Raw genomic sequence first — 17,564 nt, 5'->3', positions numbered from 1 at the left:
GTTCATCTGCATGTTCCATTTACTAGTGGATTGAGATCAAGTCTGAGTCTCTGCCTCCATCGAAAGGCAGCACAATGTTTTAGAAAAGGAGCTGAATTTAGAGTCTGCCCCTTGGTGTTAGAGCCAGCAGCACCCTTCACTAGCCATGTGGAAAAGCCAGCAATCCATTTCAAGCCTCAGTTCATCACCTGAAGAGTGAAGATGTTACTAATGTTTTGAATCATTATGCTGATCCGAGGAAATAGTTTATGCAATGTACTCTGAAACATTAGAGCAGTGGTGCCCAGAACATTTTCAGCTTTTCCAGACTGAGGAGTGCTGCTGGCATTTAGGGACACTGGGTGTCCTGCATTGTGGGGAGATTCTATATAACACAGAACTACTGCATTACCATAGCATGCCCACGGAGAAACACTGTATCTGAGCACAGTGTGAAGGAAAAGTATGTGACCTCTGAACTTCTGCCTTTCACACAAAATGCAGATGGATTGATACATAGTGCAGATGATTCTTTAAAAAGATTTTCCTCATTCTGGGTTATTTTAGCCCAATCTCTGTTCTAAGGTGATAGTGTCTCTGGTACACAATAATACTGCCAACATTTTAATTACAGTCTTGAGCTTTCTTCTATAAGGAGTGCTTCCACTTAAGATGTCTTTGTTTAATCTTTCAGTTGAAACTATATTATGCCCTCCAGAAGACAAAAAGAAGGAGGAAAAATTATGGAATAGAGGACAGGGGAATTTTCCACATGGTGAATGTACAAGGAAGCGGGTGATGCCTGCATTGGTCAGCTATTGATGCCAAGTAGTTGTCTTTTTTTGTGTGTGTAATAGTCAGGGTGGTCCATGGCACTATACAAAAAAGATCATGAACATTAAAGCTGATGGCAGGATTGTTATGTATGATGTTCACAAACAAAAAGGAATTTAAATCATCTGTTCTCAATGACTGCTAATCATACTACACAGAAAAATACAATATTAAAATATTTCATCCTCAATGAATTAATCTTCCTTAGAAAATCTGATTGTTACAGGTAAAATATAGCATTTAGAACTTTCATTTAAAAATACAAATTTTATAAAAATTTTTAGAATTTTTCGAATGGGAATTATAAAAGTCAAATAGGAATAATAAAGAAAATTCTACTTTCAGGTAAAGTGTGTCAAAGTTTCATGAAAAATATTCTTTATTGTGAAAATAATGAAAGGAAAGAATACCTGAATTTCTCTAAAACCGCTAGTTCTAGTTATGCGATTGTCATTTTGGTAGTATTAACAAGAAAACACATTTACAATTTAACTGCAGTCATCTGTCAAATAGGATAGTATAAATGTTGCATATGCATTAGGTTGAACATTACTTATGTATATTTTAAGATATAGGGTTCTTTCATTTAATCTTTTGATAATTTGGACTACACACTTAAGTCTTATTATAATACTCTATAATCATTTGGAAACATTTTTCTTAACTTCTGGCCCTGAAATCCATTCTAATGCCTTTATCAATAGTCACTGTAAGCAAATGAAGTTAGTATTTTTTGGACTTAATATGAAGTTCAAAACTTAATATATTTGAAGGTGTTATGGAGTGACACCATCTTTCCATTTGTTTACATGGTCTGAAATCACAGTTCTGCACAGTGGACAGTTTTCTCTCTTCACAAAATATATGTTGACAGATGAGAATTGGCTTTTGAAATTCAGCTTGACATATTGAACAAATATCATCCACATCTGAACACTGTCTCTTACTGGCAGCCACTTCGTAACTTGGTAGTGCAAAAAAATTGGCAAATATTAACAAATCGAAGGAGAAAACCCATATAACCATCTCAATAGATGCAGAGAAAGCTTTCGACAAAATTCAGCACCCATTTATGAAAAAAACCCTCCAGAAAGTAGGCATAGAGGGAACTAACCTCAACATGATAAAGGCCATATATGATAAACCCACAGCCAACATCATCCTCAATGGTGAAAAACTGAAACCATTTCCACTAAGATCAGGAACAAGACAAGGTTGCCCACTCTCACCACTATTATTCAACATAGTTTTGGAAGTTTTAGCCACAGCAATCAGAGAAGAAAGAGAAATAAAAGGAATCCAAATCAGAAAAGAAGAAGTAAAGCTGTCACTGTTTGCAGATGACATGATACTATACATAGAGAATCCTAAAGATGCTACCAGAAAACTACTAGAGCTAATCAATGAATTTGGTAAAGTAGCAGGATACAAAATCAATGCACAGAAATCCCTTGCATTCCCATACTCTAATGATGAAATATCTGAAAGTGAAATTAAGAAAACACTCCCATTTACCATTGCAACAAAAAGAATAAAATACCTAGGAATAAACCTACCTAAGGGGACAAAAGACCTGTAGGCAGAAAATTATAAGACACTGATGAAAGAAATTAAAGATGATACAAATAGATGGAGAGATATACCATGTTCTTGGATTGGAAGAATCAACATTGTGAAAATGACGCTACTACCCAAAGCAATCTACAGATTCAATGCAATCCCTATCAAATTACCAATGGTATTTATCACAGAACTAGAACAAAAAATTTCACAATTTGTATGGAAACACAAAAGACCCCGAATAGCCAAAGCAATCTTGAGAAAGAAAAACGGAACTGGAGGAATCAGGCTCCCTGACTTCAGACTATACTACAAAGCTACAGTAATCAAGACAGTATGGTAGTGGCACAAAAACAGAAATATAGATCAATGGAATAGGATAAAAAGCCCAGAGATGAACCCACACACATATGTTCATCTTATCTTTGATAAAGGAGGCAAGAATATACAGTGGAGAAAACACAGCCTCTTCAATAAGTGGTGCTGGGAAAACTGGACAGCTACATGTAAAAGAATGAAACTTAGAACACTCCCTAACACCATACACAAAAGTAAACTCAAAATGGATTAAAGACCTAAATGTAAGGGCAGACACTATAAAACTCTTAGAGGAAAACATAGGAAGAACACTCTATGACATAAATCACAGCAAGATCCTTTTTGACCCACCTCTTAGAGAAATGGAAATAAAAACAAAAATAAACAAATGGGACCTAATGAAACTTAAAAGCTTTTGCACAGCAAAGGAAACCATAAACAAGACGAAAAGACAACCCTCAGAATGGGAGAATATATTTGCAAATGAAGCAACTGACAAAGGATTAATCTCCAAAATTTGCAAGCAGCTCATGCAGCTCAATATCAAAAAAACAAACAACCCAATCCAAAAATCGGCAGTAGACCTAAATAGACATTTCTCCAAAGAAGACATACAGATGGCCAAGAAGCACATGAAAAGCTGCTCAACATCACTAATTATTAGAGACGTGCAAATCAAAACTACAATGAGGTATCACCTCACACCAGTTAGAATGGGCATCATCAGAAAATCTACAAACATATGCTGGAGAGAGTGTGGAGAAAAGGGAACACTCTTGCACTGTTGGTGGGAATGTAAATTGATACAGCCACTATGGAGAACAGTATGGATGTTCCTTAAAAAACTAAAAATAGAACTACCATATGATCCAGCAATCCCACTACTGGGCATATACCCAGAGAAAACCATAATTCAAAAAGACACATGCACTCCAATGTTCATTGCAGCTCTATTTACAATAGCTAGGTCATGGAAGCAACCTAGGTGTCCATGGACAGATGAATGGATAAAGAAGATGTGGCACATATATACAATGGAATACTACTCAGCCATAAAAAAGAACAAAATTGGGTTATTTGTAGAGATGTGGATGGATCTAGACTGTCATACAGAGTGAAGTAAGTCAGAAAGAGAAAAACAAATGTCTTATATTAACGCATATATGTGGAACCTAGAAAAATAATACAGATGAACTGGTTTGCAAGGCAGAAATAGAGACACAGATGTAGAGAATAAACATATGGACACCAACGTGGGGGGAAGTGGTGGGGGAGGGGGGGCTGGGTGGGATGAATTGGGAGATTGGTATTGACATGTATACACTGATGTGGATAAAATGGATGACTAATAAGAACCTGCTGTGTAAAATAATATATAAAATAAAATTCAAAAATTAAAAAAAAAATATTGGCAAAACCCTGTCTGAAAGTTTTTAGGTGTGCAAAAAAGTCTAGAACTTTTAGTATGAGGTAGAGTAAAGCCAGCAATATCCCAAGAATCCATCTAGTTACATTACCAAACTCCCCGTAGCTTATAAGGTAACGAAACCAAACTGGTATGGGAACGAAAGTTTGGTAATACTGACATAATTCTTCTAAAATCATATACCAGTAACCCTTGGATTTAAGAGGCATGATTTATCACAGGATATTGAATATAGTTCCCTGTGCTATACACAGAAAAGAATATTAAAAAAGAATGTCTATATGTGTATAACTGAGTCACTTTGCTGTACAACAGAGATGGGCACAACATTGTAAATCAACTATAATTAAATTTTAAAAATTAAAAAAGTAAAATCAAATGAAGGACATGATGAAAGAAGGCACCAGTAAAATAGGCATTTTAAACCCATGAAGAGGAATTTCAGAATGAAGTCTGTAATTCCAGCAATTGAAGTACTTCCCAGAAGCTCGAATGAGGTCTAGAGCAGGCTTTTTAAAAATTAAGCTATAATAAAGTGACTGAGAATAAAAGGTGTAATATGAAAGAATGGAAGATCCTGCTATGAATACCAGTAACCAAGCACACTGAATCTCTGAACACCTTTCTCTTAGGAAAACCAGATTTGAAATGCTTTTGGTTTCATGTATAAAAGTTGTAAGTAGCCCAATTCCAAGAGCAACTCCTGTTGTATGCTGTATAACAAGTTTAACACCCAGAATCAAAATAAATAGAAGACTTTTTTGCAACCCCTTGAAGAGATATCGGAATTCTGAGAAGGAGCTACTACCATGATCTCCAGACTCCGTGTCAGTATCATCAGGCTGCCTTGCTTCATGGTGGAGGTGACTCTGTAGCGACTATGTACACGTTCCTGGGTACAGCTCTGGACACCTGACCTTATATTTCTGGAGCTTGGGTTTCCAGCACATTCTTTAGGTATGGAGTTCCTCTGGATATGAACATCTCCAGAATCAAAACAGGAGGCTTCTCCTATCAATCTTGTTTGGACACATGGGAGGCTAAGGCATCCTCACTGCCTGCAGCTCCTGAAGGACTGTGCAGTTGGCAACCGTTGGCTTGCATGACCCTTGAATACTTTTCTGTGATCCAGATTTCTTTGCTTCAGGGCTCTGTCTCCTCTCATGACATTGAGTGGACCGAGGCCCAGGTATCGACTGCAGGAACAGCGGGAGATGCCGCCTCGAGGCCTTCAGTCAGGGCCATCACCTTCAAACCCCACGACCAACAACTCCAGCCCTGCTTGACAGCCCAAATAGTTGTCTTTCCAATGTCAGTATAACCCAGTATAAATAACTGTTGAGCTAAAGGAAGTACAAATTTCAAGTACCTTTCCCATCCCTCTCAGTCAGGTTTTGATAAGCAAGGTAGACATAAATAGGGCCCAGACCCCCAGATGCCCATGAGCAACACAATTCTGATCCCCTGGCTCTCCTGCCCCTGCTGTTACTGAGAGGCCTCACATTTATAGACGAGACTCCTGATTTGCTGTTCTGGTCCCCCACCTGCACTCCCCCCTGTATCCTCAGGCATAGACCTGTGACTGCTGCTCCTACCATGGAGGTGGTCCACATGAGGTAGGGCAGGGAGGATGGGCATATATTGCCCTGGGGTCAAAATCTAGATGAAAATTTGCATTCCTCTCACTGACTCTGCATTCCGAGGATTTAATGAGCTGTTTTGAAAGATGCTTGATGAAGTGATATTTTCACATAGATATTTTACTATTTATATAAGGAGAAAAAAAACTGGCCTCTGTGGGCTTCAAGAGGAGCATGCTTCAAATGACAGTGGGAGGGCCTAGCTGGCTGGGAAGATACAGGATCTGTAAGCCAGTTGTGATTCTATCTCCAGTCAACAGGGTGAACCACAAGTTTTGTTCTTAGATCACATCTCTGATTACTTTGACAGCGTCACTTCTCCCTCTGAAATCTTTAGTGACTCTGTATGCTGATAGAAATATTCCAATTTCCTTAGCCTTTAATCCAATCTTTTCTTAATTTGAGTCCAACCCGCTTCTCTAGTCTTCTTTTAGCTCACTTCACAAATCTTACACCTCAGGTCCCTTCAAAAACAAAAAAATAAATAAACAAAGGAACTTGTCCTTCCCTGAAAACAGGCTCTCCAGCTAGTTCAGCTGCTAATTAATGAGCAGTATGACCCCGGCTAATCATTAACATCTCCAAGTCCCAGCAGCCTAGCTTGTAAAATCCGGGGGCAAGGCCTGGACTGATGAATTTGTCACAAGTTGCCCAGGTGGATCTAACACACATCAAAGTTTGTGAACATCTGGACCTAAAACTTCCTCCACTCTGATTTTCGCACGCATTAACCATGCACTGCAATTCTCTGCCTCTGTGTGTTTGCTTAATAAAGTACCTTTTCCTGGAATGTTTCGCTTTCCCTCTAATTAACCCCAGTATACCTGTGTGTACATGTACGTGCACACACACACACACACACACACACACACTCACACACAATCAAGGTCCCTCAGGATGAAGTCCAACACCACCCCCTCCAAAAAGTCTTGCCTGCGGGCTAATCTTGCCTTCCTGTGCTCATTCCGCAAACACCTCTACCACAATCAGTCTTAGTTCTCAGTGGGTTTTGTTTAACGTACCACTGGTGGACTGTAAACTTCCTGAGCATAAATATTCCTTCCTGTTCATTCCTCATATTCCATATTATTCATGGGAATAGCTCACGAGAGTAGGTTGAATTGAGTTGACTTGACATGAATCCATTGAGAGACATCTTAGTGAAGGTGACTTGCTGGAGGGTCTTGGGAAGGTTGCTGGTTAGGGTGGAGGTCGTGTGTCTCTCTGGCTATCGTGAAAACTTGACCAGTCACACATTCCCTGTCTCTATCCACATGTGATTGTGGACTCAAAGCAATAAGAAAAGCACAGCTGTTTTTTGTCAAAATCAGATGATTTTTATATCTGTAATCTTGCAGCCAGAGCGGTTGAGCCGATATATTTAATGACTCACTCTATACAGACGAAAGTTTGTTCTTGAGAAATGAGGAGGGGGAACCATTAATCTTTTCTAAAATAAACAGAGTCGTAATGACTCTTTAATCTGAAGAGTAGAGATCCTGAGCTGGAACGCAGCACCCAAGGACCCGCCAAGTTCCGTGAGAATGAGGAGCGCCCAGATGATAAATGATTGTGGGATCCTTTTCCTTGTGGTCTCTGAGGGACGTTCACAGTATCACCAGATTTTAAAGGTGCTTTATCAAAGTAACTGCCCCAGCTTCGTGAGAAAGAAAAGCTTGTCATCATCTAAGGCCTTTGGGGGACTTGCTTTTCTAAGCTTGCTTCTAAGCTTTGGGGTGCCCACTGGGTCAGCATTTTGCTTTGGGTTGCCTACCCCTGTGTCATATCCATGCCCCTCCTACCCCAGCACCCCCATCCACAAGTTCCTGCTTCTCCCTGAGGCATGGGGGAGAGAGGCTCTGTCCTCTGCTTTCCTAGTACTCACTTATTCCCTAATCCCTGAAATCTGGCCAACGTCCCCCTCGAGGTCATGAAGCATTGGCTTTCTTTGCTGCCGACCAGGCTCAGCAGTCTCTTTCTGACATCCTGCTTGACTTCTCAAGGGCATGTCAGACTTCTGGACTCCCTTTGCTGCCTTGGCTTCCAACCTGATTCGCCTCTGCTTCTCTTCTCTAACATTCTCTGATGGCTCTTTCTTGCCTGTCACTTAAATATTGGCATCCCCACACTTCTTTCTCAGGTCAGCCTCTTTTCTCCCTCTACATTCTCCTTCTTTCTTTTTTTCTTTTAATTGAAATATAGTTGATTTACAATATTGTGTTAGTTTTAGGTGTACAGCCTAGTTATTCAGTATTTTTGCAGATTATATTCCATTAAGGTTATTACAAAATAATGGGTATAATTCCCTGTGCTGTATAGTATATCCTTATTGCTTATCTATTTTATATATAGTAGTTTGTTTCTGTTAATCCCATACCCCTGATTTGTCCCTCCAGCCTTCTCTCCCCGCTTTGGTAACCACAAATTTGTTTTCTATATCTGTGAGTCTGTTTCTGTTTTGTATGTACATTCATTTGTATTATTTTTTAGATTCCGCATATAAGTGATAACATACAGTATTTGTCTTTCTCTGTCTGACTTATTTCACTGAGCATAATGCCCTCTAGGTCCATTCACTTTGCTGCAAATGGCAATATTTCATTCTTTTTTATGGCTGAGCAATATTCCATTGTGTGTGTGTGTGTGCGCGCGCACACACGCCTGTGTGTCACATCTTCTTAATGGAATCATCTGTTGATGGGCACTTAGGTTGTTTCCATGTCTTGGCTATTGTAAATAGTGCTGCGATGAACATTGGGGCATATGTATCTTTTTGAATAAGAGTTATTGCTGGGTCATATGGTAGTTCTATTTTTAGTTTTTTAAGGAATCTCTATGCTGTTTTCCATGCACCAATGTGCATTCCCACCAATGGTGTAGGAGGGTTCCCTTTTCTCCAAACACCTCCAATATTTGTTGTTTGTAGATTTTTCTGATGGTGACGATTCTGACAGGTGTGAGGTGATACCTCATTGTGGGTTTGATGTGCATTTCTCTAATAATTGGCGATGTTGAACATTTTTCATGTGCCTGTTAGCCATTTGTATGTCTTCTTTAGATAAAATATCTATTCAAGATAATGTCATTTATTTTCACAGAACCTCGATGCTAAGGGTTCTCAAGCCTCAACTCTCTCCCAAGCTACAGGCTCATTTTTTGAATGCCCTGATGGACATCATTTGGACATTCTATTGGTATTTCACACTGACCATTTCCAAATCGAACGGATTATCTCTGATCCACTCCCACCCACCTACCCCTCTTCAAACAGTCTCCAGTGCATATTTTCCATTTTCTCTATTTCCTGTAGTAGCACCACAGTCATCCCAGTAACCTTGTACTCTAAACCCTGGAACATGTGTGACTCCCAACCTCTTTTCCATTCCTTTCTCTGACATGTCACTATTTACCAAATTCTTAGAGTTCAGTCCTATAGATTCTGTATCTGAATTGTTTCTAATAAGACTCTTTTCCTTTCCATATCCACAGCTATAATTCAAGCTCTCACTATGTTTGTCTCACAGTAGCCTGTTACTGGCGATCCTACTTCAAATGCTGCTCAAGTTAAAAAAACCCTTGACACCAAGACTCAGGGGAGCTTCCCTGGTTGGCAACCTTTCACATGTGTTGTCATACATAATTGCTGGGAAATGAAGTGCATCCCCATGCAACTCCACTGGGAGGGGAGAACTGGAAGCTTGTACATGGTTTCTCCTGGACTTCTTCCCATGCACCTTTCTCTATGCTGATTTTAATCTGTATCCTTTCACTTTAATAAACCGTAACTGTGAGCATCTGAGGGTAGTCTTGGGCATCTCCAGTACAACACATCATTCACAATCTTCAAAACTTTAACTTATAAATTGCTAGTGACTACTTCACAACTGGTTACAACCCACCAGCCAGCCCTAACACATGGGTTGTACTTTGTGAGGGGAGAGACTATGTCTTTCTATCTTTTCATCCCCTAATGATTCCATGAACACAAAGCATCCTTCTTATTTTGATTTTGCCTCCATATAAGTCTGTCTTTAAAAAAAAGAAAATGAACTGATTTTAGGGACTTTCAAGAAGTCTGGTCCCTGATTTAGGGATGTCTCCTGATAAATCAGTAAGATGACTTCTGATTATGACTTGGGTTACCATAAAGCTTGTCACAGGGAGAAAATTCTCTGGCACAGGCCAAAGAAAGCTTCCCTGACCCTATGCTGGCTATATATTTTATTTAATTAATTTTTTTACATTCTTGAGTCTCATGCAAACTAATGTTTATTTTTATTGATGTGGGTAACTCTAATCACCTGATCACCAGGCACTGCCAATAATGAGATTCTGAGTCCTTGAGGGAGGGGTGGACCCTCACTTGAAGCCACCTAATTGAGGGCCTGTAATGTGAGGACATGTCTGGCTCCAGTGGGCCCTTCCTTAGACTACAGCACCACTATTCCCATCTCTGTTATGTCTCTCAATTTCTGTATAAGTCATATCTCTTTCAGAAAGAAGATGTAATCTTGAAACAAGTGAGTTGTGCTTCGTGGTTCTGGTCTCCACGTTCAGATGACTCTGAAAGAATTGTACTTATTTATTCAACAAATCTGGTTTACCCCAGATCTCTGCAGCTCGATAAAAAGACAATATGAGAGTTTTTCCTTGTAATATTGTGCCTGGCCAACTATTCGCCTGGTACTAGAAAATTGATCTTTTTCTAACTCTAGCAATTCTGTGTCTTCTAGGGATCGCTTCTCAAACTTTAATGTGCATATGAGTCACTTGGAGATCTTTGTTAAAATTCAGGTTCTGATTCAGCAGGTTTGGGCTGGAGCATGAGATTTTGCATTTTTAAAAGTCCTCAAGTGATGCTAGTACCTGCTGGTGAAGCACATTTTGAGTGCCTGGCATAAAGCAAGGCTCTGGGGAACAAACATAGGTAGACCAGGTGGTCACTTACACACTGGGATTGAAGGGGCAGAAATTAAGATTCTCAGTCCTCTGCAAAGTATCCATCCCACAACCTGTCATTCTACCATCATGGTTTTATGCCTTTGCCCCTATGAAATTTTTCTGGTCCCAGGAATCCTATGTTAAAATGTAAATTCTCTTCGATGAAAACATACCTTAAATCCAGCTAATACCTTAGCAGGGATCCCCTGCAGCCAGCTTGAAACAAAGATAGCAGTTGGGCCATGAGGAAGGTTACAGTATGACCTTGCAGCACTTCAGAAAGGGATGCTGTTCAAAAGGAAGGAATAGCAGATAGGAATGCTTTTAGTTGCAAGTAACAGAAAACCCAATTAAGGGTGATTTAAGCAATACAGACATTTACTCATCTCACCTAATGAAAAGTTTAGCAGTTCAGGGCTCTATCATATCATCAAGAATCCAGGTTCCTTCTGTCTTCTAACACCCAGTTTCTCCATCTTTGGTTATCGACTTTTAATTCTTGTGTTTATTGCCTCATGACCCCAGAATGGGTGCTGCAGTTTCAGGCATTACTTTGAAAATGGAAGGAAAGGAAAAGAGCTTTGCAAGCTACATCTGTGACTTTTACTAGGAAAGCAAAATTCTTAGCAGAAGCTTCAAGCCTTCCTTTAAAGCAATCACGGGCAAAGGGGAACGGGATTGCCCTGGGCTTCGAGTAAGACACACTCCCCTGAGGTTAGGAGAGGGGCCTGCCCTTCCCAATAACAAGGCACATCCACCTATTACAAAATCAGGGAGTGAAATGTGGGGCAAACAGCACTATTAACAGTGCCTGCCCAGGGAAGAAACCAGTTCATACTTGTAAGGGAGGCAGCAGAACACCAAAGCGCAATCTCACCAGTGCCTCAATCTGAGCTGGGTCCAGCCCTACCACACACCTCCTATATCTCCCCAGGACTTCTTCACTTTAGAGCAGGAACACTGGTTTGACCTTTACTTCGAGTTCAAAAGGCTGTGTTGGAGACAGAATGTATGGTGGGTGCTTGGTTAATATTTGCTGATTGATCAAAACAGGAATGTTAAAAGAGTGATTTGAGGTGTGAAAGAGAGAGACATGGAAAAAGATGTTCAGAAGTAATAGGTCTAGCTCTTTGAATAAAACAAAGCTTCTAATAAAAAACTTTATCTTATTTAAACCTTGAAATAATCCTGTGAGGTAAGGATTATTTTCTACATCTTACAGATTAGAGCTCAGAAAAAAAAACTTGCCCAAAGCCACGTATTTTCTAACTGGAAGATTTGGGATTCCAGTGAGCTCTCTGATTCCAATTCTCTGTATCCTCACACCAATACTTATACATTCAGGCGAGGGACTTGCTCAGAAAAGTCATCTTGTGAGTTTTATACACTTGTTCAAAGGGCTCTGCTTTGCTGAAAAAGTCTTTACATCCCCTTCTTTGGAATTGCCTTTGAGCCCACTTACTGGCCACATACATATGTGCATGTGCACACACACACACGCATACACATAAAGAGAGAGAGAGAGAGAGAGAGAAGGCTGTGTTACTTTAAGGCAGTTACATCTCAAAGCCATGAAGTTACAGATCTACATTATCAAGCATACAGCTCTAACTTGGAACACATCTTACTTTTCCCCTTTACCTCTGCCTCTGCTCCACCAGCCATTGTTATCATCTGCCTCTTTCAAAATTATTACAGGCTTATTGAGAAAACTTTAGAACAGAAACAAAAATTCCCTCTAGGGCTACATTAAAATGTTCAGCATTGTGTTTGCCTTCTTCAATTTTCTAGTAATTTTCCTACATTAGATCTCTATTCACTCCAGATACAAAAAGCTTTCCACTATTTCACTGGGTATATTTTCTGATGGGAATCCAGCTCAGGCAATTACAGGATTCTAGTGGAGGGCATCTCATTTGGGCCAGCTTGTCTACTGATTTGTTTCTGCCTCCATTGATTAAATTTCTTTTGAGATGCCTGCAGCAATTAGGCATTCAGACCCTTGAGGCAAGGATCAGTGCTAGGACCCCCAACAGAAACAGATGTCTGGGAAACATATCCTATTCTTTTAACTTCGGGCTCCTTGGTTCTGCCTGGTGGGGAAATTACTTGGCTTCTGTTAGTGCCGTTGGTCTTCCTCAGCCTGCATATACCTGGGCTGGGCTGTCTGTCCCCTTTTCTGAGCTACAGCAAGTATTTGGATAGAATGAGAATGTCCCATTCCTTGACACAGTTCTCATAAACACTCATACACATCATCAAGTCGACATGCTAGATTTGCACAGCCTTTTCAGGAGAAATAAAAAATAGATAAGGTCTTTTCTAAAGTGCTGAGTTATGGCAAAAGGAAAAAGGGAAAGATAGGTATAAGTGTGTGGAGAGAGGAAGGAAACCAATTCTCACTATGTGCTGGGAACAGGCCTAGGCATTTTGGTATATGTTATGTCTTTCCATCCTCACAAGCCCGGGAAGTAAGTATTATTTTTCATATTTTGTAGATGGGGATATTGAGGCTCAGAGAGGCTAAGAAAATTGGCAAGGTCACACAGCTTATAAATGGAAAATCTGGGATTTGAATAGTCTCTCTGAGTCCATAGCCTCTTTCCATAACAGTTTGATGTTTTGAACGCCTAGGACACTGTTTTGGAGAAGGCCTGGAAAATAGAGAGACTCTGTCCTCCTCCTTCTGCTATAGATTCCAAATTATCTCAGTGTCTCCAGCAATAACATACAGATGATGACCACTGGAGTAAAACCACTGTCCCAACATGCTGTGGAAAGCCAAGATATGGCATTTTTAATCCTTTGGCTGCAAAGATTGGAGCATAGGAATATAATATTCATGAAGACACAAGCCCAAGATGAATGAAGATAGCCCTGGAGATTCCTTTCCTATACTGAAGTCCTAAATGAACTTCCCAGGCTCCAAACTCTAAGAATCCTTTTCCCTTAGCAGTTAAGGGTTTCAGTCTCTGATCTGGCCAGACCTCTGGTCCAGCTTCAAGCTCCCTCCTCCCATACACAGGCGAAGCGCCAGAGCTCTGCCGGGCTGGGAGTCACAAAGCCAGGCACAGAGGCAGCCTTGGCTTTTCTGGGAGCCACATAACTGGGAACATCCCTCTCTCTTCTTACATTACCTCCCTTTCGAATACATCTTCTGACTCTACGTGGGTATAACCTTCAAGTCAGCAGCAGGCTGAAGCTATTCATCAGGGCTGGCTCTAAAAATGAGTTGTTTGGGAAAAGCATTGATGCTAAAAACAATTATTGCTGTGTTTCACCTTTCTATACCCCCATCCTATCATCTAGACTCATTAGCACAAGATATGTACCTGTGTTACACACACACACACACACACACATAATCCAATTTTATATGAAGATATATATTTCCTTGTATTTATATCTGTATCTACAATCCTAGGCCAAGTGAGTGCTCTACCCTCTGAAGAAGCCCTCTGGCTGTTAAGTCTAATTTGATAAGATTGGAGGTTGTGGGGAGAAATTATAGAAAACTCCTTGTGACACTTATCAAGTCAGAGAAAAGCCCCCTGAGGAAGTGGTGGGGAGGAATAGCAGAAGCAGGTACTTTTTATTAATTAATTTATTTATTTATTTTTGGCTGTGTTGGGTCTCCGTTTCTGTGTGAGGGCTTTCTCTAGTTGTGGCAAGTGGGGGCTACTCTTCATTGCGGTGCGCGGGCCTCTCACTGTCGCGGCCTCTCTTGTTGCGGAGCACAGGCTCCAGACGCGCAGGCTCAGTAGTTGTGGCTCACGGGCCTAGTTGCCCCGTGGCATGTGGGATATTCCCAGACCAGGGCTTGAACCAGTGTCCCCTGCATTAGCAGGCAGATTCTCAACCATTGCGCCACCAGGGAAGCCCAGAAGCAGGTACTTTTAAGTGGAAGAAAACTGGGTCACAATCCGAGCCCTCCACTGACCATCTAAATGGCTGTGGACCTCTCTGAGCTTTAGTACCCTCACCTTTTAAATGGGAACTGCAATCTCTACTTAACACTATGTTGGGAGAATTAAATAAAATAACCATTGTGCGGCAGCTATGATCATTATTATAATGATGACTATTTCATGCCTGGTCACTAGGGGTAGTAGGTCACTATTGTCATGCACCTGTTCTTTTCCATTTCCCCTATAAAACTCTGGAAAGCATTAACAGTGCAGATGTGCTCCTAGTTCCCATGGCAAGTACCCAATTTTCCTTTGGGGGAGCATACTTGTCTGTCAGAATCTGGCACAGGATGATACCTGAGGTAAAGTAGATGGGAAGGTAGGATTTCCTAGTGATTCAAAACCATTCACTGTTTGTGCTACCAGAGAGCATTTTTCCTATCCCATCCTCCTCCTTCCCAGATCTTCCACTAAATGGCCTGCTAGGGAAAGTACAACTCTGTGGGCAAGAAACAAGTGGACTTGCGGTAGGGACTAAATTAGAGGTACCATCTGCACGCCCCCAGCCCAGGCCCAGCAGTCTCCTTGGTGATGGGAGAGAGGGTCCGACAGAATACATACCCATGGCAAAGAAAGGAGAGAGGCTGCTGGCATGGACACAAAGACCCTCGTGGAGATGGCAGACCTTACCAGAGTGTGCCTTCCTGCCAACCTCCAACACTCTTTTAGGGAATCCTAATTCAGTATCTGCTAAGCGGCCCGAGGACATCTGGTCAGAAGATGCACAATAAGTTCTTCCGTGGTTCATCCACACCAGCCATATGGTAGCTACCAGGGACCAACACAAGCCAGTTCTCTTGGCTATGGCAGGGTTTACACCAGGGACCAAAGGACACATGTGGACACAGACAGCTCTGCTGACTGGAAGTCCACATTGGATCAATGTGCCTTCTGTTCTCACTGCGTGAGACGGATGGGAAGCTCCACATTTCTAGGTGGGAGATGCTAGGCTGTTTTTCAAGGAGATAGTAATGTTGGACGCCCACCTCCTGTCCCTTCCACGCTGCTGTTCTTTGAATTGAAACAAGGAAGAATCTCAAGAGCAAGACCAAGAAGAAGTGCTCCAGATGCATCCTTAAGACCATGCAAAACCCCCTGAAAATAAACTTCAGTCTTATTCCACATTAGGACATAAAAAATACAAGACATAAGTGCTGCTCTGAGGACAAACATCCCCAAAGTCAAATAGGAAATGCAAACCAGTAAGAGAAGGAACAAAACAGCCTCAACATGTGGAAACTTTGCTCTAAATTATAGCAATGTATGCTAGACGTAGAATAGTTTCATTAGTTCTTCTAAGAACTAAAAGCAGAAACAATCAGGCAAATCAAACTGAGGGTCATTCTGCCCAACAGTTGGCCTAGACACGTAAAATTTTCAACATCATGAAAGACAAAAGCAGCTGAGGAGTATTCTAGATTAAAAGAAACTAGAGAGGCATGGCTACTAAATACAACATTTGATTCTGTATTCACTCCTAGATTTTTGAGAAGAAAGCTACAAAGGGCATTATTAGGACAAGTGAGGAAATTTGAATACAGAAAGAATAATAAGTAATAGTATTGTATTGGTGTTAAATATCCTCAGTGTGATATTTATAATGTGACTTTGTAGGAGAATGTCCTTGTTCTTAGGGGAAATGGGTTGAAATATTTAAGGGTAAAATGTCACTAACTTTCAAATGGTTCAGCAAAATACTAACAATGGTAACCCCCCCTCAGCCCTAAACACACACGCTCACGCATGCAAGAGAGAGAGAGAGAGAGAGAAAGGAATTCGAGATTAAAAGATACTTGAGAGACATAAACAAACGCAATGCCTGTGCCACGTATGAATTCTATATGTAACAAACCAACTATAAAAAGGGTATTTTTGAGACTATTTGAGATTGAACATGAATTAAATATTAGATAATATCAAGGAATTGTCAATTCCTCTGAGTGTGATAATGGTGTATTGTGGTTATGTAAAGAAAGCCTTTATTGTTAAAGAAAGTAAACCTATCACATTTTCCAAGCAAAATGATATGTTGTCTGGGATTTGCTCAAACATAGTCCAGAAAAGAAAAATAAATACAGATAAGTGAGATGAAACAAAAATGACAGAATGTGGATAATTGTTGAAGCTGGGTAATGGATACATGGAAGTTCTTTACACTATTACCATCTCAACTTTATGTCCAAAAATCTTCATAATAAAAAGTTGTTTAAAAAATCAAAATACTTGTATGGAAACACAAAAGACCCCGAATAGCCAAAGCAATCTTGAGAACGAAAAATGGAGCTGGAGGAATCAGGCTCCCTGACTTCAGACTATATTACAAAGCTACAGTAATCAAGACAGTTTGGTACTGGCACAAAAACAGAAATATAGATCAATGGAACAGGATAGAAAGCCCAGAGATAAACCCACGCACATGTGGTCACCTTATCTTTGATAAAGGAGTCAAGCATATACAGTGGAGAAAAGACAGCCTCTCCAATAAATGGTGCTGGGAAAATTGGACAGGTACATGTAAAAGTATGAAATTAGAACACTCCCTGACACCATACACAAAAATAAACTCAAAATGGATTAAAGACCTAAGTGTAAAGCCAGACACTATCAAACTCTTAGAGGAGAACATAGGCAGAACACTCTATGACATAAATCACAGCAAGATCCTTTTTGACCCAGCTCCTAGAGAAATGGAAATAAAAACACAAATAAACAAATGGGACCTAATGAAACTTAAAAGCTTTTGCACAGCAAAGGAAACCATAAACAAGACCAAAAGACAACCCTCAGAATGGGAGAAATATTTGCAAATGAAGCAACTGACAAAGGATTAATCTCCAAGATTTACAAGCAGCTCATGCAGCTCAATAACAAAAAAAACAAACAACCCAATCCAAAAAT

General features: G+C 40.4%; 1 protein-coding gene and 1 pseudogene across 1 annotated transcript in view; one reads left to right on the top strand and one right to left on the bottom strand.

Moving 5' to 3' along the window:
* The window catches only part of ANKRD55 (ankyrin repeat domain 55), a 413,288-nt gene that overhangs the window by 255,445 nt on the left and 140,279 nt on the right, over positions 1 to 17,564 (top strand). The window lies entirely within an intron of this gene.
* Positions 1,572 to 5,495, bottom strand: LOC118892478 (annotated as a pseudogene).

The sequence above is a fragment of the Balaenoptera musculus genome, chromosome 3 (genome assembly GCF_009873245.2).
Source record: "Balaenoptera musculus isolate JJ_BM4_2016_0621 chromosome 3, mBalMus1.pri.v3, whole genome shotgun sequence".
Taxonomy (NCBI): domain Eukaryota; kingdom Metazoa; phylum Chordata; class Mammalia; order Artiodactyla; family Balaenopteridae; genus Balaenoptera; species Balaenoptera musculus.
Note: the sequence above shows the minus strand (reverse complement) of the source record. Positions and strands in the feature narration are given on the sequence as shown.